Below are 25,310 nucleotides of genomic sequence, written 5' to 3' on the forward strand. Positions count from 1 at the left end.
TGATAAGACATTCTTCTCTTCATTGCAGATGTCTGGGTAGCATTGTTACATTGCTACCGTTAAAGTGGTTGTGCAAGTGATTTCTCTTAATAATCTAATAAGTGCTTTGGGATCTTTCTGAATAAATGGATTTCTAGGGCACACGCATTCCTCTTATTATTACTATCTGCCTGAGTACTGTCACCCAGAAATAGGAATTCTCTCTGTGTATTTGGTTTTGAAATAATATATAATCAGTTCAGCTATAGATCTCAATCATGTCATGGGAAGCAAAGCAGTATCTGTTATAATGTATTAGCCAAATGTACTCAGACAAATGGATCCAACAGCAGCTTACCACAGACAACAAATTTCTCTAGTCCTTTAAGAACATAGGGACGTGCAGGTTTCTTAATGTTATTGTTGCTAGTTTTATAAATAAGCACCTAATCTCATATACAAAATGTCAGGATAGTTCCTCTGTCTCATTTGCACAGGCAATTACTCAGTCTCTTACATGTTCACCTGTTAGGACATAGGATGCCGTTTCACACATCCTTTCCCTAAAATGAGACCCACATTAAACAGATTTTCCCTAAACTATTATTATCTCCTACGTGTAGTTAACTGAAAATAGAGCAGCTAGTTTGAGTGCAATTATTCATACTTTCTTGAGCACTGATAGCATCCATCATTCTTTTGTCAGGAGAAAACTTGATTCCTACACTGAAAAGCTTATCAATAAAATCAAGGAAGTTAATAATTGATACTAAAAATAAGAGCACAGCATAACCCCCCAATTATATCTGTGGTGACTTTTGGTGGATATTTGGCTTAATTTCCTAATTTAGGCCAAAGAAGTCCCATATGCTAGAGAAATTCAAATTTAGATCCTGCCTTTGCAAATCTAGTTTATAATGGCATTTAAAATATGTGAAGATTAGGAGTTTCAGAGAAGGGGACAGAAGTTTTTTTGAGACAACTACATGCTCAGTGCATACTGAAAATTCTGAGATAGCAGAGCTTATTTTTTCCTTGTTTTAAAAAACAGAGGTAAGGATGATGCAAATGTGCAGTCTTACTCTTTTCTATGTTCAGGTGTCTATGTCTATACAACTACTTAATGTTTTAAATTCATGTTGTAAGCCACATAGGGATTTTTTGTGTGTGCGGTTGCATAGTTCTAGCCACAGAGAAGTCTTCATCAGTGACTTTGACTTGAAAGCACTGCCCCAATGCAGATAAACACACAGAGAGAGGAGAAAGTTGCAACCGTAATGGACAACATGGAAAGAAGTTCAGTAAAAAAAAGACTTTTCAAGTTTAGTCTAAGTTTTCAGAGTCCAATGTTTCTCTTCTGTTTTCTGGTTTGGTACTTAGGTGGATTCAGGAATGCCAAAGAGTGCAAAGAGTATATTTAATGCCTATGTATACCAAGGAATATGATACACCATAAAGCATTAGCAGTACCTGAATGATGTACCAGTATATAGGTACGGCTGTTCCTTTGAACTTGTGAAGCCTATTTGTGTTGATCTTGACTCTATTCCTTTGTGCTGGTTATTTGCAAGCAGACATAAATAATATTTATTGGCCTGGTTGCCCAGTAAACTGCTATTTGCTCCCTAGAGGGAGGTGATTCTCCCCCTCTACTCTGCCCTCGTGAGACCTCACTTGGAGTATTGTGTCCAGTTCTGGAGTCCCCAACATAAGAAGGACATGGACCAGTTGGAGAGGGTCCAGAGGAGGGCCACGAAGATGATAAGAGGGCTGGAGCACCTTTCCTATGAGGACAGGCTGAAAGAGTTGCGGCTGTTCAGCCTGGAGAAGAGGAGGCTCCGGGGTGACCTTATAGCGGTCTTCCAGTACCTCAAGGGGGCCTACAAGAAAGATGGGGAGAGGCTGTTCAGGAGGGCCAGTTGTGATAGGACAAGGGGTAATGGTTTTAAAATAGAGGGAGGTAAATTCAGGTTGGATATTAGGAAAAAATTTTTTACCATGAGAGTTGTAGAACACTGGAACAGGTTGCCCAGAGAGGTGGTGGATGCTCCATCCCTGGAGACGTTCAAGGCCAGGCTGGATGAGGCCCTGAGCAACCTGATCTAGTTGGAGATATCCCTGTTCCTTGCAGGGGGTTGGACTGGATGACCTTTGAAGGTCCCTTCCGGCCCTAATGATTCTATGATTCTATTCTTAATGGCTTAAATTATCCTTCAGCTGAGGACCAGTTGCTCTGCAGTTGGTGCAGCACGGCTTGCAGTTCATGTGAGACCTCCATGTGCAATTCAGTAGAGCTTACGCAGTGTCACTCACCTTGCTTTGGGTCCCTGGCCTTGACAGCATTTTTCTGCCTGGATAAACACTCACATTCTTCTCTCTAAACTAGAGAGGCATGGGTTTGATGGATGGACCACTCGGTGGATAAGGAATTGGCTCAATGGCCGCACTCAGAGAGTAGTGGTCAACGGCTCAATGTCCAAGTGGAGACCGGTCACAAGTGGCGTCCCTCACGGGTCCGTGTTGGGCCCGGCCCTCTTCAACATCTTTGTCGGCGACGTGGACAGTGGCATGGAGTGCACCCTCAGCAAGTTCGCCGATGACACCAAGCTGTGTGGTGCCGTCGACACGCTGGAAGGGAGGGATGCCATCCAGAGGGACCTTGACAGGCTGGAGAGGTGGGCCCGTACCAACATCATGAAGTTTAACCAGGCCAAATGCAAGGTCCTACATCTGGGTCGTGGCAATCCCAGGCATAAATACAGACTGGGTGGTGATTGGATCGAGAGCAGCCCTGAGGAGAAGGACTTGGGAGTACTGGTGGACGAGAAGCTCAATATGAGCCGGCAATGTGCTCTTGCGGCCCAGAAGGCCAACCGCGTCCTGGGCTGCATCAAGAGGAGCGTGGCCAGCAGGTCGAGGGAGGTGATTCTCCCCCTCTACTCTGCCCTCGTGAGACCTCACTTGGAGTACTGCGTCCAGTTCTGGAGTCCCCAACATAAGAAGGACATGGACCAGTTGGAGAGAGTCCAGAGGAGGGCCACGAAGATGATAAGAGGGCTGGAGCACCTTTCCTATGAGGACAGGCTGAAAGAGTTGGGGCTGTTCAGCCTGGAGAAGAGGAGGCTCCGGGGTGACCTTATAGCGGTCTTCCAGTACCTCAAGGGGGCCTACAGGAAAGATGGGGAGAGGCTGTTCAGGAGGGCCAGTTATGATAGGACAAGGGGTAATGGTTTTAAAATAGAGGGAGGTAGGTTCAGGTTGGATATTAGGAAAAAATTTTTTACTATGAGAGTGGTAGAACACTGGAACAGGTTGCCCAGAGAGGTGGTGGATGCTCCATCCCTGGAGACGTTCAAGGCCAGGTTGGACAAGGCCCTGAGCAACCTGATCTAGTAGGAGATATCCCTGTTCCTTGCAGGGGGGTTGGACTAGATGACCTTTGAAGGTCCCTTCCAGCCCTAACCATTCTATGATTCTATGATTCTATGATTCACATCATCTGGTATTCCCACATGTGCTGGTTTTGGCTAGGATAGAGTTAACTTTCTTCATAGTAGCTAGTATGGGGCTATGTTTTGGATTGGTGCTGAAAACAGTGTTGACACTGTGTTCAGCTCTGGGGCTCCCAACATAAGAAGGACACAAACCTGTTGGAGCAGGTCTAGAGGAGGGTCACAAAGATGATCAGAGAGTTGGAGCACCTCTCCTATGAACACAGGCTGTGTGTGCATATTTACTGGGTTACTGCTTTTCTAGTAATTAATGAATGGCAAAACGAACCTCTTCGCATGAGACCATATAAACAAATATTAGCAGCACCTACCCTATCACAGGAGAAAAGAGAAAAGATTCTTTTCAATTACAGATTTAATCTAAAAAGCCAAGAAGGTCTCCTTCGCTTCAGGGAGGAAACAAACAGAAAGTTCTCATCAAATTCACAGCCTCTGAAGAAGATTGAAATCTTGATCGCAAAAGCATAACTAACTTTTTGTTGTTTAAATACTTACATTTTTTACTCTTGCACTTGATGTAACATTTATGTTAACTTTCAAACTAGCATCTCATGGAACCAGACAATGGACATGAACAGAGAGGAAAAAGATGAAGGAAAGCCAATACTTCCACTAAGACAAAAAGTCTGTTTTCTCTTGGCACATCTATTTTCGAAAAAGGTTTCTCATCTGCCTGAACTGACATCAGTTATTAGTATCAGTAAACAGTAAGTGTTGCCTTACCAACTCGTGAGCCAAGAAGTGTGAAAGGCACCCAAGTCCTCCTGCAACCTCCATCTTAACAAAATCTTAGGTTATTAATAGTGCCTGAGGATTCTGAACTAATCTTAATTCAGTCTTACAGAATTTAAATTCAATATGCAATTCAGTGGAAAATAAGTTCACAAGGCATTGCACAGTTTTCAGCTCACATTTCAATTAGAAGGAGCAAGGAGCTAAAGGTAGAGGGTGAGAAACACATAACTTAGTCTCTTTTTTGCACAACTAAAACGTGACAATTTGAGACAGCTGTTAGTAGTCACCAACAGTTTTGTGAGCAGGCCTTGTGGAATCTAATTCTTAAACAACCAAGAAAGCAGAGGGGTTGTTTTTGGTGTCATTTGCTCTGTTATGTGGGCTAGAAGAAATAGTTTCTTGATGCTGAGAGATTTTCTATGTATTGGTCTGGACTGTCTACTTTTGAAACTGGACAGGACTCAGAAACATCAATAAAACATGAAATAGATTCTTCATCCTTAATTCTACACCACCACCACCCCTCGCACCACATCATTTGGGTTTTAGGTGAGGGGTTGAGTCATGTCCTTTCCATCAACATTTTCCTAGATTTGTTTTCATGCTTCTGCAAATTGTATCTCTTTCCCTTGCACAAGAAATCAATCACAGTGTTGGGAGAGCTGAAAATATGCTGCTCCTCCAAAGGAAGAACTGTATGGCTGGAATGTAATTACACTGAACAAGCCGTTCTGGGTGGACAAAGCTAACCAGATCACTTCAGAGTGCCACAAAATGCTAAATCGATCTGAGCTGTCTGGAGACAGTTTAAAATTTCTTCTTGGGATGTTCTGTTTTAAGACCTTATTACTATAACTTCTCAGTGACTATATGTCACGATCATGAGTTACTCCATTTCAATGTGTATTTATTTTCTGTTAATGTTATAACTTAGGAAATTTAAAAGGATGGAAAGGGTACTTGGTTCTATCCCTAAATGTCAACCATGTAAGTGCTTTGACTTTTATTTTCTATTTGCTTTGGTCAGTGTAAATTTCTATGGGTTTTGCTGGTTGGGGGAAGGGGATTTGGAGATGTGCAGTTCTTGGTTATTAATATTTGACTTTGTTAGTGCTATCTGTTTACCGTATGGCTTCTGGAAAAAGATAGGAAATATTAGCTGGTGAGTCCTTAAAATGCATGATGTGTGGGCGCACTCCTTGTGCCTGCACATTCTTTGCACCGTTGCTTCATTTAGTCTGTCAACTGCCATTGATATTGTTTTTTGCTTTTACTTATTATTTAGCTCTTTTTACTTTTAATACATTTGGATGGTCAAGTTTGTTTGAGTGAATTCTGCGTGTTTTATAAAGGCTTCACTTTTGCCATATTTCTGGAATAGGGAATATGAAGTCTGTTTTCAGCCTCTGTTTACGTTCACAAGACTGGATCCCACACATAAATGAGTTTTTATACAAAAGCCTGGGATTTTGTACAAAACCAGTTCCTCTTTTGCTCAGAACGAGTTACAAGACAGCTGTCTCCACAAGGAGAAAGAACTGTTGTTAAGAAAGCAATAATAGGCCATGCTTAAGATCCTTTATTTTGGGTCTTCTTTTACTAAAGGCTGAGAGGGACCCAAAGAAAACATCAAGTATCCACTAATATCAAGGGTGTGGTACTCGTACTTGACAGGGTATGAAATTTGTTTCTATAGGAAATCACCTTATTTTACAGAAAATTGAAGCTGCGTGAAGGCTTTTTTTCGTTTCTTTTCCCCAAACTGTACATGAAAACTTTTGAGGGTTGGAGGTGATGGCATACTGTACTGTGAAAAATTAGTTTATGCTCAAGTGCCTTTTGCAGTCACAAAACGATTCCTTACCTCTTCTTGCACGAAAAGCCGAGCCAGAGGCATCTTCTCATCGCTGCCCGGGCGCTGTCCTGCGGCATGTTTTCGAACAAGCCTTTTTTTTCTTGTTTATCTTTATTTTTCCCTTTAAAAAGAGACTAAAAAAGAAGACGACGTCGATGCCTGTTAGATTCCTTGAAATTCCCTGAAAGGCTGCTGTGACTTCATCACCTCGCTGCTGCTGAGGAGGTCTGGCAGCGCGGAGTGCCGTTCGGCTGGCAAGCCACTGGGTGTCAGCAGGAATGTAAAAGCCGGCAGCGACACCGGCTCTCCCCTCTCCATCAAACCCATCCGTTCACCTCGCGTTTGTAACAAGGATGAAAAGCAAATACCAGCCAGAACTTCTTCACTCTGGAAGAAGTGAAGTGGGTCGTACGTAACTTAGCCCAGCCTGAAGAATAAAACTCCACTAGTCCTTGTTCTTCATCATCCACTACTTTTGAGAGATGATTTTCGAGCAGTTTTTTTTGAAATCAGACTATGAGCTCAACCCGGTGCTTCAGCCAGCTAGCAGGATCACTCAAAATCAGAGAAAAACTGTTACTGAAATACATGCTGGGACGAAACACAAAGTCTTTTTAGCACGTCTGCATTCCAGAAAGCAATACAGAGTTCGACTACCCCTACCATTAAAGTGTGCAGCTTTCACTGGGTTATTTCACATGTGTTTCAGTAGCACCCACAGATCAGGCTCTGCTCTGTGTAAAGCCTGCTCTGTTCAACCAGCTGTTATACCAATATAGAATAATCCTTCGTTAGTTTGGACCTCAACCCTCCTAAACCTCAAAGACTCATCTCTCTTTGGGATCCCACAAAAACAGTGAAATAACTTAAGTCTATGTGTCTTTTTATGGTTTGCCTGTTTGCTGTTATTGGTACAATGGTCTGGCTGGTTGTGAGAGACAGAAACCGAGGCAGGCAACACACTCCAAATATCAAATTCAAAGTAAACTCAGCTGGTTTTGAAACATGAGCTTTAAAAACATCTGGTAGACATATTATTCTGGGTCCCAGCGTATGTTTTCTCTAAATCAGTGATGGAAACAGTAGAATGAAACAAGGAACAAGCAGCCACTGACATTTTTGGTTCTTCTGAAGAACGGGATGTATACACCAGGAAAATTTTGGATGATATATTGTCCCCCTAAAGACTTCTAGACTCAGTACTGTAAGGTAACACCTGAGGATCAAAAACCTGTGAATTACAAAACATCTTGAATCTTTGTGATCTTCAGTGAGAAGGGAGAGCACTCAACTTCTTGCACAATTAAGTGTTTACCCCCACAGATGTTTTCCATGTATTCCTCTGTAAATAACACAGGGATGCTGTCGCAGTGGACTCTGTCAACAGCTGCTGAGAAAATGCTCTTCCCCTTGAGAGGCATGGCTTTCAAAATACTGGCAACAAAGTACTAGCTCACGTCTCACTCTGCAGAGTGGTTTGATTTAAATAACTATACTTTATTCATAATGAACAGGAATGCACCAATTTACTCTCTCTTTTCCCTCTCCTCCCTTTTTGTTGCCCTTTTAAGGTGCAGAAGGTCATTTTAATTCTACTCAGAGTTACTTCTCTAAAAGTGTTGGTAATTCTGACAAGAGCATCACACTTTACTGTAAAAGCACCCAGTGAGTAACACTATGAAGGTTACAGGAGAGCACCAGCTATAGCTCTGTTGTTTTCATTTGCATACAAATTGTCAGCCAGAAGCAAACATTTTCTAACACTCTGAGTTATATAAAACCAGCTTTTTGGAATGAATTTTAATTTTATTTTCATCCGCAAGAATTTCTAAAGAAATAACTTTTCTTTTTTTTTTTTAAAGCTGGAGATCTGAACTCATTCAAGGTAATTTCTCCAAATGACAGATATTTTGAAATTGTTTTATAAGTTTTTTGTAATATAGCAGCATTTGAAGACTAACAATCAGAGATTAAGACCCTATTATGCCAGGTACTCTACAAATGAAGACAGTCTTGGGGCCAGAATTGCAAAAATAGATTTTTGACAAGAAAAATCCCAGACATACGGGAAGACAGCAGGTGGGAAAGTGAGGAAAAAGTATAAGAAGTGGGGTTTTTTTTTGCAAAACAGACAGTTTATCACCTGTGCTGAAACTGTCAGATGATAAAACACCATAATAGAGATTTTAAAGGTACCGGAGGAGACTAAGAGACTAAGGTTTTAGTTGGGAACTTAATAGATGCATATGTGAAGGTTCCTCTGCTTCTTTCAGCCTGCACAGAAGAAACTGCGATGAATTGCTTCTACCCTTAACCATGAGCTTCACTTGTATATTTCTAACAACAAGAAGCAAACATTAGTAATTGATACAAAATAGTGAATAGCATAGAACAACCTGAGTTATAACTTGCCCTCTTTATCCCTCTCTAGTATGGCTTTACATTTATGAGAGCTCCACTTCTCGTGAAGGTTATTTCTCTGCTCCCCGTGAGATAACCTGAAATGGGAGTTATCTGGTGGTGACGGACTGAACTCACCTGAGGCTGCTGATGCTTTTGTTTAGGGGATCAGTAATACCTTGTTTCTATCTAAGGCAGCAGGCTGTAGCTCCTGCCAAAGCTAGAAACCAAGAGCTTGTGCCTGGGGATGGAGGAAGTGGACATAAGGGTCTTGTGGCAGGAGACTGATTATAAGGTTATATGTTGGCTACGTATTGTGCAAGGTAATGTCATTTTGTTACTGCTATTTTTCCCCAGTAAAAGTTGGTTACTCATAAAGAAACTAAACAAAACTGTAGTGTTATACAAATGGGTTTTTAAATATTTATCAGTGCTAAGCCTGTGACAAACAAAGGTCAGCAAAGTTTAATGTTGTATTGTCTACTTGTAGTGGTAATTCCAATAAAAATATCAGTGAAATACTAATTTAAGTGCTTTTTAAAACCTTGCGGCATTTTGACATTGTACGTTTTATTTTCTTTGCTCTTGGACTGTGAAAGATTAGGCACACCTGCACTAAACAGATAAAAGTTTGCTTGGAGAGATTTTATTGTGGTTCTTTTTTCTATTTGTTCTTCCTTCCTCGTAGAATAAAGACTAGGGATGAGATTCTCAGCTGGCATAAATTGGCAGAACTCTCTGGTTAGGGAAGAGCACTGTGCTGGTCTACAGACATTCAAAATAAGGCCTAGAAATTTGATAGCTGCTGAAAACCTGGAACTGTTGGATCTTTCTCAGCAATATATGCATATATGCACACTATCTCATCTTCCCACAGTTTAAGGTTACCATCTTATTTCAGCTTGACTATTGCTGCTATCCAATTCAGCTAAGTAATTAACTTCTTTTATGGTATTTGTAAAGTTTGTCTCCCTTGTCCCCAGTGCTCCCAAAGACTTTCCTTTCGGTGTGGTATACGGACTTAAATTCTGTGTCTATCCCAACAGGCCAGAATGACTTGACTGAAAAAGTATACTTCTCTTACGTTTGATGGCCTGCTGAGCTTGACAGTGGAAATTACTCACTCTGTGCAAAATGTGTGTGCATGGGTGTGCCTGCCTGTACGTAAAATCCAGGATCTAATTTACAGCAATATGTAACCTGAACATGCTCATTGGCAGATCTTGTGACTATGTCAACATCTGGAAGTTGGGAGAAATCAGTTACTAAAATAGACTTGCTAGAGGTTTCTCTGAAAGAGTTGTTTAACCCAAAGATTGTCAGCTCTGAGCTGAGCCCCAGCAGACACCTCTTTATAGGCATCACATAACCAGCTGACCAAGTTTTCAAAATCAAAGCGTACCACATAGATTTCGTTTTGTAGAAGGCATTGCGCTGTAACTTTGAGTGGGATCCATTTAACCACTGGTAAATGTGTCAGTTGCTGACATCTAGATCTGATGTAGCCACTTAGACTTCTTTTATGTTTAGTGGAGTGATTTTAGGATGCAAGGATTGGAAATGTCTCAAATAGGTCAGGTGAGTTATAAGCTAAATCTGCCTATTTCTCTTTATCGAGTAGAAAGGGCACTGAGGATGTCTGGCTGAGGTGTAAAAATTTATGCTGTGGCCACCTAAGTCTAGGTGAGATGAAGCCCACACTCACTGTCTTAAACAAACTCACCAAAATAACACTGAACGAGTGTCCTTAACACTGAGTGTTAGCAAACGCATGGCTCTGAATAGCATCTGTGTTTGCTCAACTTTTCATTTCAAACTGAGCACTCCAGTACATCATCAGGTGAACGGATAAAAGATTGGCTCTGCACAGGAGCATATTCTGTGGAAACATGCTAGTATACTTGAAAAACAGAAATCTTAACTGATTAGATGAAAAAAAAAACCTCAATACATTCAGGTTACTATTCTTAACAGATCGTATGAAATGAAGAGGACTTTTTTTTGTAGATATTAGAGGGATGGAAAGGAAACAGATCCACTGTATTCACATGATGTGGCAACAAACTGTATGGACCTATCCTTTAAATCTCATTCAAACAGCCCAGGAGAGAGGTCCTGAGGAGCTATAAACAGAGTCCTGCTGAAGCACCAGACTGGAAGTCGAAAGTATCTCTGAATGATACAGATCCCATGCTCTGCCCTGGGCTCCTCTACATACGTGAAGTGGAAGCTGCTATAAAATCAGAAAGACTGCAGTCCTGCAGGCTGCTGTGCAAGGAATAGCAGAAATCCAGATCTTTTGACTGGGACACAACTCTCTAAGAGTACTGTCAGTACGCAAACATCAGCATGTGAAAAGCACGACACAAATAGCTGGCTCACAGAGTGAAAAGGCATGTTATCTGACTCCGAAGTGAGTTCCTAGCTATGAAGATGCGAAGGGAGAGGGGAGGAGAAGGTCAGGATGTAGTAAAAGACAAACATATCTGACGCATGCAATCAAGCAGGGTCCGTAAATTAATTTTCAGCTCTAAAAATTGACTATCTCCTGGGGAAATTCTATTATCGAAAAACAAGATATATTCCAATTAGGAGGGAGGTCATATAGAGGGCAGGATAGAAAAGAGAAAAGGAAGAAGACGAAAAAACTTTACATATAACAGCTCTAAAGGTATGACCGTCACTAAATGGGACAAAGGGGAGGAGGCTTTTAGGAACCTTAATTTGGAATGCCCTTGATTTCTGTCATTTTCAGTTAAAGCTTGCATATTTTAACACAGTGTTGCCTTGCAGAATTCCAGCACATTGTCTGTACTGCTACCTGCTGTGGATCTGGACCTCGGATCACTGCTCTGTCTCTCAGCATGACATGAAACACTAAGGGGTACATTTTCAAAGCAGTAAGTGGGGATTTCACTGCGTGATTCCCACTGAAGTCAATGCAAGATATGTAGCTGAAGCCCTGTGGAATGATTTGAATATTTCCCATATCACTTCTTAGAATTGCCAAAAACATTTCTGGATATATGATGGAGTAGTAGAAGTTTCCAGGGACTGTTATTCAACTTCAAAGCCTTTACCTTGTAAATTTTGGGCTTTGGTAGGTTTTAGGAAGTAATCAAATATTGTCACCATCTGTCTTCTGTAGGTGTTGTCAGCTGATCAGCTCATTGTGAAATCCACTAATTGTTAGTGGAGATAATTGACATCCATAGAATTCTTCACTGTTATGCTTAACAAAAGCTATACAAACATTGCACCTTTTGCTACCAGCCTGTCTGTCTGGCTTGTTTTGTAAGACTTTATAGTATTTTGGATCACAGAATGGTACTCAAAATTCTGTGCTATCTTGAGTATTGTTGAAGTTCTGCGAAGAGGAATTATTATTTTTAAAGCAGCTTCTGCCCAGCCCTTCTCTCCCCCCATCCCTAGAATACATTTTTTTTTTTAGATTTTTAGAACAGAATGATTTTTGTTTCCCCGTGGAGAATCAGGTATACAGAAATAGAATAAATAAATTTTATTTTTCAGAGAAAAAAAATTAAAATGCAGTCTATCAACTAAGTGAGAAACTGACATCAGCTCTCAGTAAAGGTAAAAATATTGAGCAGGTAAGGGCAAAGCAGGAGGCTGAGGGCTTGCACAGGCAGGAAAAATAATTGTAATATATCTCACTGATGCAAAGTTAAAGGTGTTAATGCGCTCAGATAAAAGGAACTAGAGGATCACCGTAGCAGACTGTGGAGAGAGCTGGTACATGAAGTGAACGTTAATGTAAACCATCATTTTTATACGGAAAATTATAAAATTACTACCTGTATTGAATACAGGTAACGTGCTAAGTGACCTGAGGAACTCCCTTTCCATAGATTTGAACAGAAGAGCAATATAGCTTTTAGACAGAATGGGAAAGCTGTTCCTACCAATACCCTACTGTAGACAAGGTGGTGGCTAACGGTGAGACTGCTGTGGGCTGTTCTGAGAAGGAACGCTTGAAGTTGGTTTAACTTCATACTTTCACTGGTGAACTCGGCATAAAAAAGAGCAAAACTCTAGAGAAGTTTGAAGCCAAATTTGGGAGACGTGAGCAGTATGGAACAAGATTAGAAACACGTCTAGGAAAAAAAATGAGCAAGCAAGTAGAAGTAGAAAGTTATAGAAACCAAAACAAATAATTGCTCTATACGCTCTGCAGTGAACGTGACAAAGAGAAGGAAGAGTGGCTGTGAACCACAAATGCGATGCAGCAACCAGACAGGGAAATACAGACATCGGATATAACAGTCATTTGAGCTGGAGAAGTGATTAATGATACCATACGAGTGTACAACACCTGGCGAGACCTGAAAGGCTTTATATGATTCAGGTCATTCTCTTACAAGAAATATGAACACAAATTGGAACCGATATAGCGAAGTACTAGTAGACTGGTCAGGAGAAGGGAGACCCTACTTCACAAGAGAAAATTAAAAATCCTTTAAGAAGCTGCTTGTCTGTGCTCCAAGCTGCTCTGTAGCCCAGCAGGCACAACTTAATACAGGGCTGGAAGCAAGCTAACATGCCCTTCCATGAGGCTGGGTATATTAGGGTGAGCACTAACCACTGCAGTTGGATACTTTTCAATTAGCCTGACATGTGAGAACACAAGCTCCCCAAAAGCTTGAACTTGACTTGTCTAACTCAATGGTTAAAGGATTTGAACATTTTCTAGATATAGTGAAAGAATGAATACCAAAGAGCTAGATGAGCCAAAGTTCTGAAGTTTCAGAGTATTCTGGCAAGAGGAAATAAAAGGTTACTAACTGCCCCCAGGAAAAACTTCAGTTGAAAAATTATAATAATCTTTCTAACCACTAGTGGAGAACAACTAACTAATTTTATGATGAAGCTTGGCAAGTTTAAGAAATGCAGTATCTGATCCCAAATGACTTTGGAATGCCTCTGAAAAAGACACTATAGACACACACCTGGTGAACAAGGCAGTCATACACAGTTGTGAGAAAACAAAAATGTTTTTCTCCAATTTAAATGAATTTCATTGTATATTACCCTTACCTTTTTTAAAAACAAATGAACAAACAAACTATGAAAAGTAAAAGCCCTTTTTAGTTCTATTTCTTAGATCAAAGCGACTGGTGGAAAGTTTGTTTTTGGCAAATCATCATTTGAACAACGGAAGATATTCCCCCAGAGAGTGTTGACAAGCTCTAGTTTCCCTGCTGTAGCTGTGATGCTAATTCTTACAACTATTTTGAAATAAGTATGCTGAAGGGAAAAATGGGAAAAAGCAGTTTGCAGCAGTTGCTAAATCTACCCTTGTAGTGTCCGCAGCAAAGAAAAATCTTGTAAGTAGGGTCAATTCTTACATGTTGCAATTGCAAAACAGCCCGTTACACTTATTCAGTGTAGGAAGGAACATCCCTGACCAAAGCATGGTCAGATTCAGTAGCAGCAGAAAGCAGACACCTAGTCACTCTTCTATACATCTGGCTTGCAGGACCTGTCCCAGTACTCAGTCTCTGAGCACACCTGCTAGATTGGCTCCATTCTTCTGTTAAAAGGGTTCACTGATTAGAGCATTCATATGGGAAATGTGGGTTCAATTCTTTTCTCTCCTCTCTCTGAGCATAAACAAACCTACATCTTCCGGGAGAAAACTCCAACCATTATGCTAACAGGTATTCCGGGAATGATGATCTTGCTCAAGTCTTTCATGTTGAAGCTTTGTATGGAATAATAAACATACATTAGGCCATAGAGGAAAATAATGTGTGAGCAAGACTTTGTAGCCAATGGTTGGCAGACTCACACAGTCTACGTGCATCTACACATGTGTGTAGATTTGTAGACATACTCTGTTTTTTACTGGAGCAGTGAGTAGCCCTCATGTTTTTCTGCTTCCCAATAGCTCCCATTGCCAATAAAGAAGAGAGTCATGCTAATCTTTGCTTTTTTTTCCGTCCTGTTCCTGTTACATTAGCTCTCGTTCACGACATGCAGAGTGGGACAGATGGACCAGTGAGAGATCCATTCAGGACTAGACTTTGATTGGCAGGTTCATAGAAAGTCACATGTTCAAACCCTTTTTCACAAAGCAGGAATACAAATCCAGATCTTCCACTAGCTACGTTCACTTATCTGGGCATTTATCAATGCGACACAAAGAAAAAGGCAGAAGTGGCTTTTACTTCAGCATGTGTTATAAGGTAGGGTGGACACCAGTACCAAACTCAAGAAGATTCAATATTGGTCAAGGCATGGAAAAGGACCAGGGTTTGACACCTCTGTGCCCACTGCAGTTTAAGGAGGCTAGTTTGGATGACCCAGCTTTCTTTACTCTTACATATGCTTTTCTGGACCATTGTCCTCATCGTAAGCAGCCTTCTGTCCAATTGAGGTTGTACACTCACCTGGTAGCAGGCATTTGAGACCGACGTGCTGGAAACAACCAGCATTGTGATCTTTTGTGAATTTAGCCCTAAACAAGGGCTGTAGGTCTAGTCCTGGGCATATAGCCTTTTTTGAAAATGTTATTCTAAGGCACTGAATAATAATTCAGTAGTTATCAGTTAATTACTGAATTGCAAAAAGTTGTAGTGCAGATGAAGAAATACTCACACAAAACCAATGTATTAATCTCAATAGCTACATTTGCCTGATAATGCAGTTCAAAATTATTTGTTTATTCTTATATTTGCACTGCAGAGTAATAATAAATGTTGTGAAGTATTTTTTATGAAGAATCAATCTCACTATGTTTTTCAAAAAGTCAGGCAGTTGCAATAATGTGAGACCTTACAAAATATTGTATCTGCTATTAAATATTTGCTGAGAAGTGGTGAAGAAACCATTGTTTTTTATGTCAGTTTCATGGGATATGTGGATAGGTAAAATGCAACTTAGTGAGCTTTTACTGTACTGCTTACTGATTCCAGGCATATAATTTACAGGATTGGAGGACAGATTTACATACATTTGTCTTATTACATAAACCAAACAGAGATTTCTTGTAGATATCAAACAAAACCTGTTTGAAATATATTCCTATAGCTGTCAAAAAGGAGTTTGTAACGTGTTGCTAGATTACACTTGTCAGTGGTAAACAATATTCAAGAAAACCCCAACAAACACGTGGGAAAGATATTTGAAGATGTGCTCTCCTGGTAACAATTACATTTTACTGCTTTGTGAACTTATTAATAGAAATTTTCTAAGCAGCCAGTTCAGGAAGACCTGTGCTGACAATACTCTCCGGCTTGCAGCATGACCAAACACTTTATCAAATCAGGACAGATGGCCTGAGATGTGAACTTGTCAACAGGAAGAAAATGCAGGAGGACAGTGTATCTCCGCTGTAGCAATACTGCAGGACAAATATTTGACAATGGGCAGAGTATCTTTTCTCCCTCTCAGCTTTGTAAGGCATAGCTGTAGGCCATTTCTCCATGACATATTATCTTCAGCTAAGGTTTCAAAGAGACGTTGTGATCTCATTCACTGAATTTAAAGAAGGAGGCAGAGAAAACCCTCAGACTGGAAAGAGGAAAAATGAACAGAAGTTTTTAACAGTGATGGCAGGATTTTTTTTTATGTAGTGAAGTAAGAAGCTGTAGCTACCTACGACTCACACCACTTTAAGAAACATGGGGTTTGTCACCTCTGATCAGACAACTACTCTAACTTCTGCCTCCAGCTGTGGCCGATACCTGATGCTATCAAGGGGGGGAAAAAAAGCCCCATAATATGTTTAAGTCGACTGAATGGAGGAAAACAATCGAACCTGGCTGTTACAGCCCAGAGCATGAGGCCAGAATTCCCTTATTTATCTGCACTGCCAGAGTTACATCAGCTGAGTGCAATAGGACATTTTTTAGACATTCAAACCTTCCTGCCGAAGTCAGTGGGAATGTTGAGTGCACATGAACTGCAATGATCATAAAATTAGACAGACTTATTAAAAATCCACTCACAGCATTTCAAACTCCATGACCATCTGTTGAAATACATTCCACAGGCCAACTAGGGAAAACTGAATTAAAAAAACCCCACAAAACCAAAACCAAATACCATTACCAGCAAAAATTCAGTCCTCACCGATTCCAGTTAGATAACTGAAGTTTTTAAGCTTAGCCACAGCTTCAGGAGGTACGAATGGCAAGTGGGATGAAAGAGTACAAAGCAGGAGACAGAAGAGAGGCTGATGGCCCAAGTCGCAGCCTAAAGAACATTTCTTTCCGCAGCAGGTCAGCATCAACAACCTCTGAGCCGTCCTGCCTCTCACCATTATCACATGCTGTCCCTCCTACGTGTTTGTGCAATTGTTTTGGGTTGTTTGTGAGTTACTTATAACCTGATGAGTTTCCTGACCCATTTCAGAAGTACCCCTAAAAACGCACAGCAGAAGGGAAAGCATGGGGATAGGATTAAATGGCCTGAGGGACTGTGAGGTTTTTGTGAGCAGTTTAAAAATTTAGACCCTTACAGCGTGTTTGAATGGTCAAAATGTAGTTGAGACCATGCATTTATTTTTTGGTTGCTCAGCAGACAACTGTGTGGACAAACAGTGGCGTATGCTGTGCTCCAACACTGGTCGTTACAAAGCTGTGATATGCTGCTTCTGTCAGACAGTATCACATCTCTTTCCTCAATGGAAGTTTCAATCAACTTTTCTGTTAGTATATTAGTTGTTCCATTTATTATGCATAATTATTTGATTATATCTCTTTCATAAACAAAGATTTTATAAGATAAAGAACAAAAAAAGCTTACCTATGTGGCTGTGAGGGGCTACATCTATGGACGTATTACCAGTTGTGTTAGCATCTGGGATACTTTTGTTTCCTGAGGAGATTCCTGTAAAAGAAACGTGCTTATCACCTGAAGGCTCCTAAATAAACCAATACAAGTGATCACACTCATGAGCATGGTGACTTGCTTATCTTTGTACATAAGAATAATTTTTTGCTCTCCTTACGATGGTCTCTAAGCTCTGTCAACACAGTACTGGAATTTCCTCTAGAACGTTCTACAGTTTCTATTACACATGGTAGATTGCATTTTAGAAATTTTTATGCCCCAAAGCTCTGCTTCCTGAGCATGTCAAAATCTCCAGTTAAAGTATTTATCCTTAAAACACCTGTATAAGCCATGAAGACAGTTATGGCTGTAATACAGATGGGGAACTGAGATAGGTAAGGTTAGCTCCAAGAAAAACATTTGTTCTGCCTCGTTAGAAAGTAAACTCTTGAGTTTGCAAATACTCTGTATATCCCAGTTTGGTGCGAGAGAAACTGTAGGAAGCCGACGAATGTCTTCATTAATTGGACTAATTTTTGCTTAGACTAATGAAGTTCCACTATTGACCAAAACAAGGCTGTCTCATCTTGACTGAGCTGAATATCTCAGTTCAGGTGAGCATTCCCTACCAAGTGAAGCCACTGAGGACCACGGATCAGCAGTTCAGAAGTCCCATGGAGCTTCTTCCATTCGGCATGTGCCAAGAATCACTGACCCATACTGACAATATCGAGTACAGGAGGCATGACATGATCGTTTATGATTAAAAGATCTGGTCAGAAGTGTTGAAAGGGTTGTCATCGTCCCTTTTGTTTAGTGTCTCATTGACTGGATAACTTTCCAGAAGATGTGAGAGCTGGAGTTGGTGTCTTCATCAGCTCAAGAAAACTTGAACGCACATCACATTACAAGATGTAATGTAAATATGTCATGTCCATGCACTGTGGAAACTGTAGTTCTCTTACCTTGTGCTGCCAGGCTACTCAGAGGTGAGTCCATGGGAAGTCCCTGGTACTGCCAGGTTTTGGAGACTCTGCTCATGGTGAGGGTCATACCCTAGAGACATGGGAGATACCTCAGTTTTAGTCTTCACTCCCAACAATCTCTCATTTTTCAACTGATTATTTTCTGAAAAATACATAAACACTCACTAGAATGAATTAAAGGTTGCTCAATCTATTAAACAGTACAGAAAAAATCTGTAAAAATTAAATTGTGATTCTGTTCATGGAAAAAAGCTGAAGATATATGACACCTCTTTAGGTCACAGATATTTTCACTGTGCAATGAGAATCATACTGGCATAAACCAGTGAGAAAAATACACTTTTATGCAGGTAGGATGGTGAGAAAAGTACTTCTCAAATCTTCAGAAAGTTTTTTTTTTTAATTCTTTTTACTTTTATTATAATCTTAAATATTTATGGAAACTTACTGTATTTGTAGAAATTTCCTTTCTAGGAACATAATTCCTATTGCAGTCTGTGACTGAAAAGTAACTTTCAAAGCGCTAAGAAGGACATGATGAAAAATGAAAGTTCTAGCTGTTCCTGCCAGGAATAAAGAGTTAAAGCACAGGATAGATATATTCTGTGAAGGGGAATACCCCAGGTGAAAGAATTAATTTTTGTTACATTCTTAAAGGAGGGGAAAAAATTTTCATAAGATTCTCACTGAAGTCGTTTAAAATATGAATAATTTCACTTTAAAACGAATGACATTTTCCCAAGTATATTATTTTTTCCTGTGGGAAATTATATTTTCAACTAGAGGAATCTTTGAGCATTAGTTTTTCTTTGTATCAAAAACACTGTTTTTCTTACCATCTAAAAATACTGATCTTTACTATCACAGTGCTTCAAGGGAACTATGGTCCACATGGCATTTTCTGTCACTCCAAAGACTGGTCACTGTCTTTTCCCGTAATACATAACAATACAGAATTCCCATTAAGATGCATTCCCTTAGTGGGAACTGAGACATTATGGTATAATATTGTCTGAAAAGGAAGTTGGACTCTCAATGAGAAGTATTGGAAAGGAATTCTACTGTGAGGGACTGCAGTGGCATTTCTGTATCAAAATATTCTGACCTTAGCCAAAACGTTTTTATTTCCATTATTTAAAAACAAAGCAAACAACAAAAAAATCTTTTTGGAGAAGCCTTAACAATGACTATGTTTTTTATTTTCGCTGAGATTTTCTATGAAAAATAATTTGGCCAAGTCTCCATGTACTTAAATCCAATAGAAAGATCAGTGTTTGGGTTCCTTCTAGATCTATGTATATTAATATATTCAATTCGAAATTCCTCTGGCTGAAAAAGGTGATAAGAAATAGGTGAGTGAATATACTAAAGTAATGGAAATAGATATTTCATCTGAAGTAAAATTTAAGCATTGTATGGGATTGTTAAGTAACAAGATAGAGAAGACTGAAGCTATTTTTTCAGCTGCAGAAAATGAGCTTTGCAGGTTTCCCAAGGTCAAATTAGCTATTGAATAAAACGTTCTTTATTGAAGTGGGAGAGCAGATTATCGCAAGACTGATATTTCTGCAAATGAGGCGCTCTGATGCCACCATTGTTATGAAATGTTGTGGTGCTCATGTAAGTCCTTACTTAACCCTAGCTGTCCTCTCTCTGAAGAGACAATGCTGCAGCCAAAGTGCTGAAACAGCACAAGCAGGGCTCCACTATTTACATCCACAATGTAAAATGTGAGAGAACTTCTTAGGGACAGTCGTGTTTCAGCACACTAAGACTAAACAATTTTGAAAACAAGGCAACAGCTACCAAGAGGGAAAGGGCAAAATATACACACATTCAAGAACTCTTCCACAGCTGTCATTAATGCCTTTTACTTTTGTTGGTTGCCCTGCACTCAACGGCACTTTCTGGAACCCTCAAGAAGATACCTCTGTGTTCTCATGCAATTATTGACATTTACACAGGGTGTGAGGAGTAATTTTATCAAAATTCAGCAGGGATGTAGCCCAAGGACTCTGTAAGGAGACAGTAAGCCTACAAAAGCAATTGAAGGAGGTTTTCAGGAGGGCTTGACAGATTGCAGTGTGGTGGCACTACTGTTACTTTCTCAGTGGCAAGCTGGCTTGATCTGATTAACAACAAAGGACTGGAACAACACAAGAACAACACTGAAATACAGCTTAGAGGTTTCTTTATTTTTCCAGGCAAAAAAAGGAAGGAAAAAACTCTACAGACTCAATTAAATGAAACACTAAGTCATAGTTCACTCTTACCTCTGCAGGGAGAGCTAGCTAAAATCAGCAGCCTAGACTCTACTCCATGTTAAGCAATATCAACAGCATAGCTTCCATTCCAATAAGGTCCATCTACACAAAATTCTGAGAGAAGTCATGCCATCAACGGTATATGCCATGTAAAGAAACCAAAAGTACAAGTGTCATGGGAAGCAGCCTAATTTGGCACAGAAAACCTTTCTACTACTAGGAGAGAGGTTGTGCAAGAGTAAGAAGAGCTTTTGAGTTAGTCAGACTAGCCACTAAAAGAAAAAAAATGCTTCATTTATTCACTGGAAAGGTTTTACAGCAAATAACTATAAGACATTACGCCTTGTGCTGTTTTAATGGAATCATATTTGAAAGTAGAATATCTAATATAAGTTGAATGCATTGCACAAGAAATCAACTAAAAATGCATGGTACTGCCAGGTATGTAAAATGGGAAAAAGTACAAGGCAATCGCATATGCATCTTTGTTATCTGAAGAGTCAAGTCCAAACCTGCTCCCGGTGAAAGAAACGGAAGCTCTGTCGTTAAATTCAACGAGTGAGAATGTAATTCCTTTAGGTATTATAGTCAACCTCTATATTTTAACAGATATAAATTCACACTATCTACTGGTTAGAAATCACCTTTTCTCCATATAGATTTACTATCTGATGGTGATCAACTTTATATAGATGAAAACCAATGACCTAGAAGGACAAGAGCTTTACCAGTTACTGTTTCCTCAGGCTACTTGCAATAGCTACTAAAGTCGAAAACAAATAGAAAACAAGAAATACAAGATCAAGAAACTGATTAAATAGGGCAATATGTTTGTGTTTAAGCAGGCTCAGCAACCTCCTAGGAATAACTAAGCAGATTCTCCCTTTGGGAAAAGTGGAGAAGAACACATCCAATTCATGACAAGAGCCACAGGAGAGGGAGAGAGTTGAAATATCAAACGTAAGTGCACTGGCAAAGTTTTAAAGGGCCATAAAAACATCAAGATGCTAAGGTGCTGACAGCATTATTAACAATCTCCAGGTGAAAAATTAATAATTAAGGTAATCATCAAAACAAAGTTCCATGCAATGTGGAGAGGATGGTTTAATAGCAAGTCTTCAGGTATGTGAATGGAACACTTCTAAATACGAGGAAGATTTGGGCACAGCACTCACATTAGCTAAAAAACCCTCCTTAATTGGAAGGCCTTAAACTTGCAGGAAATAGCCACTGCCTTATACACATATTTGTCTTTGAAAAATATTGCCTGTGTCCACTGAGAAGAGAGTATTCCCTCCGATCTGCATAAAGCAGAACAGACTGCGAGGTATGTCAGAATGAACAAGAAGGCAGACTGGTACCCACAAAACAAATTCAGATGGTGCTGCTGGCCATGGATTTCTAAAAAAGGGAAAGAAAGATCTTTACTGTGGAGTAAAACATTAATGTCCTAAACAATTTCCGAGTCTTCAAATTGAATTCAGAAAAGAGAAACTCTTACACAAACCAAGCATATCAGCAACAGCAATAACATAATTAGACAAGCTCTGCTACATAGTGGAGGATTTTCTACTCATGTTTTTTTTTGCAACTCTGGTCAGTCAAATATAGAGAGAAGCCAGATAAAAAAATAGACAGAAAACAAACAAAAATCTGTTCTGAAATTGACCTTCTCAATAATGGAAAAGTAGTTCGAAAGAACATGTTGATCTTTTGTTTGTATAATGTTAAAGACGATTTTCAAGTTTTTTTAACTTCAATTTGAGATAAAATTGTTGATTTATCCTCTTTTTCATGTAATTATAGCTTTGTTTTCAGTAAAAAACTTGATAGTTATTTCAATAAAAATGTTGACAAAAATATCATGACAGATTCCACAACAAGAATTTTGGAAAAGATGGGAATTTTGTATGTAAACATGTTCATTTTTTAAATGGTTCAGACTGACGGTTTTGCAATAAGCACATGCATCTTTTGCTGCTTTTATTTTATTGGAAGAACTTCACACTGTTTCAAAATTTGGATCTATATTTGCATTTTTGAAATTCAAGACAGCTGTCAGTTTTCATATAAAAAAACCCACCCTCTTCTACTGAGAATGTAACAGTATTTTAGACATTGTGAAAGAATGAAAACATGCAAAATGTTTGCTTCGATACTCCATACTTACTCCTGGTATCTGCCATGATGTTATAAATTTAGATTTTCCCAATTTTGATGCTTTTGTGCTTGCTGTTTTGGTTAAAATCTTGCCATCATTGAAACAGCCAAAACTTCTGGTGAAGTCAATGGGAACTTTGCTTCAATGACCTGAAGAGCCAAATTTTTACAATATTACTGAAGGAAAAAAGGAACTCAAAACGGTTTATTGTGAAGATAAAAAGAAAAATTAACTTTTGATTCTTAAATCTCTGCAATACTTACAAGAAAGTGCAAATCAATGCAAAATTTAAATAAAGCGTAAAATTAAAATTAATGAAATTAAAAAGAAATACCATTCTGCCCTGGCACAGTCAGACATATAAGAAAGGTGTTGCATCTAAGATGTGTTCAAGTCTACGTTAGAGGGGTTACTTGAGAAAATAAATTCTTGCTGTAGTACTGATTCTCTAGTTAATCTTTCACATTGCATAACCATTTGTAACACCGTCAAATTAATACAACATACCCCAACTCAGGTTCGGTGCTGCTGTCCACCCATCTTGTACTCGTAGAGCACACAAAAATGTGACTGCGAAGCAATACACAAATAAGCCCATTTTTATCCTCTACAACTTCATTAATTAGTAACTGAATTTCTAGCAAACTCATGGAAAGTATATACTGAGGAATCTGGGGCTGGGATTTAATTCCTTTTATTTATTTATTTAAATTCATTTCCAAAAAACAGTATTGTAATTTTGTGTTTCTTAAAAATAATTTCACTTCTTTTTGGTTGTGAAAAAGGAAAGGAAAACCATTTTCCAAATTGCTAACATCTTATGCAAATGAGAGTGAGGTCTCCACAGACAGTTCTCTGGTGCCCAGGCCAACCACAAAGAGGATTTATGGCACTGCAACTTCCCCTCCTTCTCTCTTCCAAGTCTTCTCCCTGTCACCTGGTTTGGCTTGTTCAGCACGATTGGTGTCACAGAGAAAGGGCAATAAAAGCTCAAAATCTCAACATAGTAAAGACGCACACCTCTCGTTCCACCCACTTTTGCCATCTTCCAGCATCCTGTGCTGTGGACCTCTGGAACAACTTCTAAAGGGCTTTATCTGATGATGATTTACAGGGCAGTAAGGACTTTCCTGTGTATATCAAAGAGTTCAATTAATGCGGACAACGTTGTTGTGTGCAGATAATTTGCCAAAGGGAAAATGGAAGGGAGAAACAGATAAGAGGTAGATAAACCATCTCTACTGATTTGCTAGCATGTAAGGAAGACAGATCTGTACACATGAATGTGATATTTAAGTTAGTCCTACAAAGCGATGCCCCTGATCTGGTAAAGATTTAAGCACATGTGTAGCTTGACACATATGAGCAGTCCTTTGGGACACAAGCCTGTTAACATTCAACAAATGAAGCCCTTGCAGAGTACTTCACCCACAATGTATTCAAATGAAACTGAGAAATCTGAAAAAGGAAACAGCTGAAATATTAATATTTAAAACTTTGCCGCAGCAGTGGACATGTGTAATAACTTTTCAAAGAGATTTTCAGAGGATTCTTTTTTAATACTCTACACACAGCACTTGTCCTAAATACATATTTACATGACGGACTGGAAAAGCTCTTTTAGAAACTGTTCTGGTCCTATGGGTAAATAATATTCCTTTTAAAAAATTATGAATACATATTTAACTGATAAACTAGAATGGCTCTATTAGGCACATCATAAACAATTTTTTAACTGTCTAGTGAATATGTTTACTGTAGAACAAAAAAGGATCCGGATTACTTAACCTTCTGTAATTTATTTTTCAACTGCAGTTGTAATTTTAAGCCCCCTCCCCAAACAAAAAATAAAAAATTCTCCTTCCTCTCCTCCTCTCAGTACCGTCCAGTATGAAGCTCAGTAGAAGTAACTGTGAAGGAAAACAAGAATTCTTCTGTGAACAGTATTGTTGAAGGACTGTGTTTCACACCATACATCAATCATTTTTGGCTCCTAGATGCATGATAATAAAAGAACTTGTGATCCAAATTCTTGTGTCAATGATATGGGTGATCTAGAGAGTCAGAAAAAGAGGCTGGAGTAGTCTTGCCTTTTGCCCCCAAACAGAAAAGATAAAGTCCCAAGCGATCCCAAAAAACCTGGTTAAGAACTGAATTCACCTGTACGAAGCTTCACAACTTAGTACTAAGACAGTGTTGATTAAGCCATGTACATTCAACAGAAAAGAGTTTTGCTTTTTTCCACTGAGAAAATATCTAAATAAATAGATTTCTAAAAATGGTAACATTGAACTAACCATTCTGCTTAATTTATTTACTCAGTTTTGCTCGATGTCTGCGCTGTTTGTGATGTGTAAAAAACATGGCAAGTTGGTACAGATACACACCTTATCAGTGAGCATATCTGGGCAACATTCTTCCATGACTATGAACTACTTTTAATGCAACTTTACAAATTACATGTTTAGGTAGAGTTTAAAGCTAAACTTTTTTACTCAAAACCACACACGGGAATATAGCATAACAGATAGCACAGATCTTAATAACATGAAATAGAAATAAAAGATATGGAGAAAGGAAAAAAAAAAAATTCTCCTCTATAGGACAGATTTCCAAAATGGG

This window comes from Tauraco erythrolophus, chromosome 4, assembly GCF_009769465.1.
Source record: "Tauraco erythrolophus isolate bTauEry1 chromosome 4, bTauEry1.pri, whole genome shotgun sequence".
In the NCBI taxonomy this organism is placed as follows: Eukaryota; Metazoa; Chordata; class Aves; order Musophagiformes; family Musophagidae; genus Tauraco; species Tauraco erythrolophus.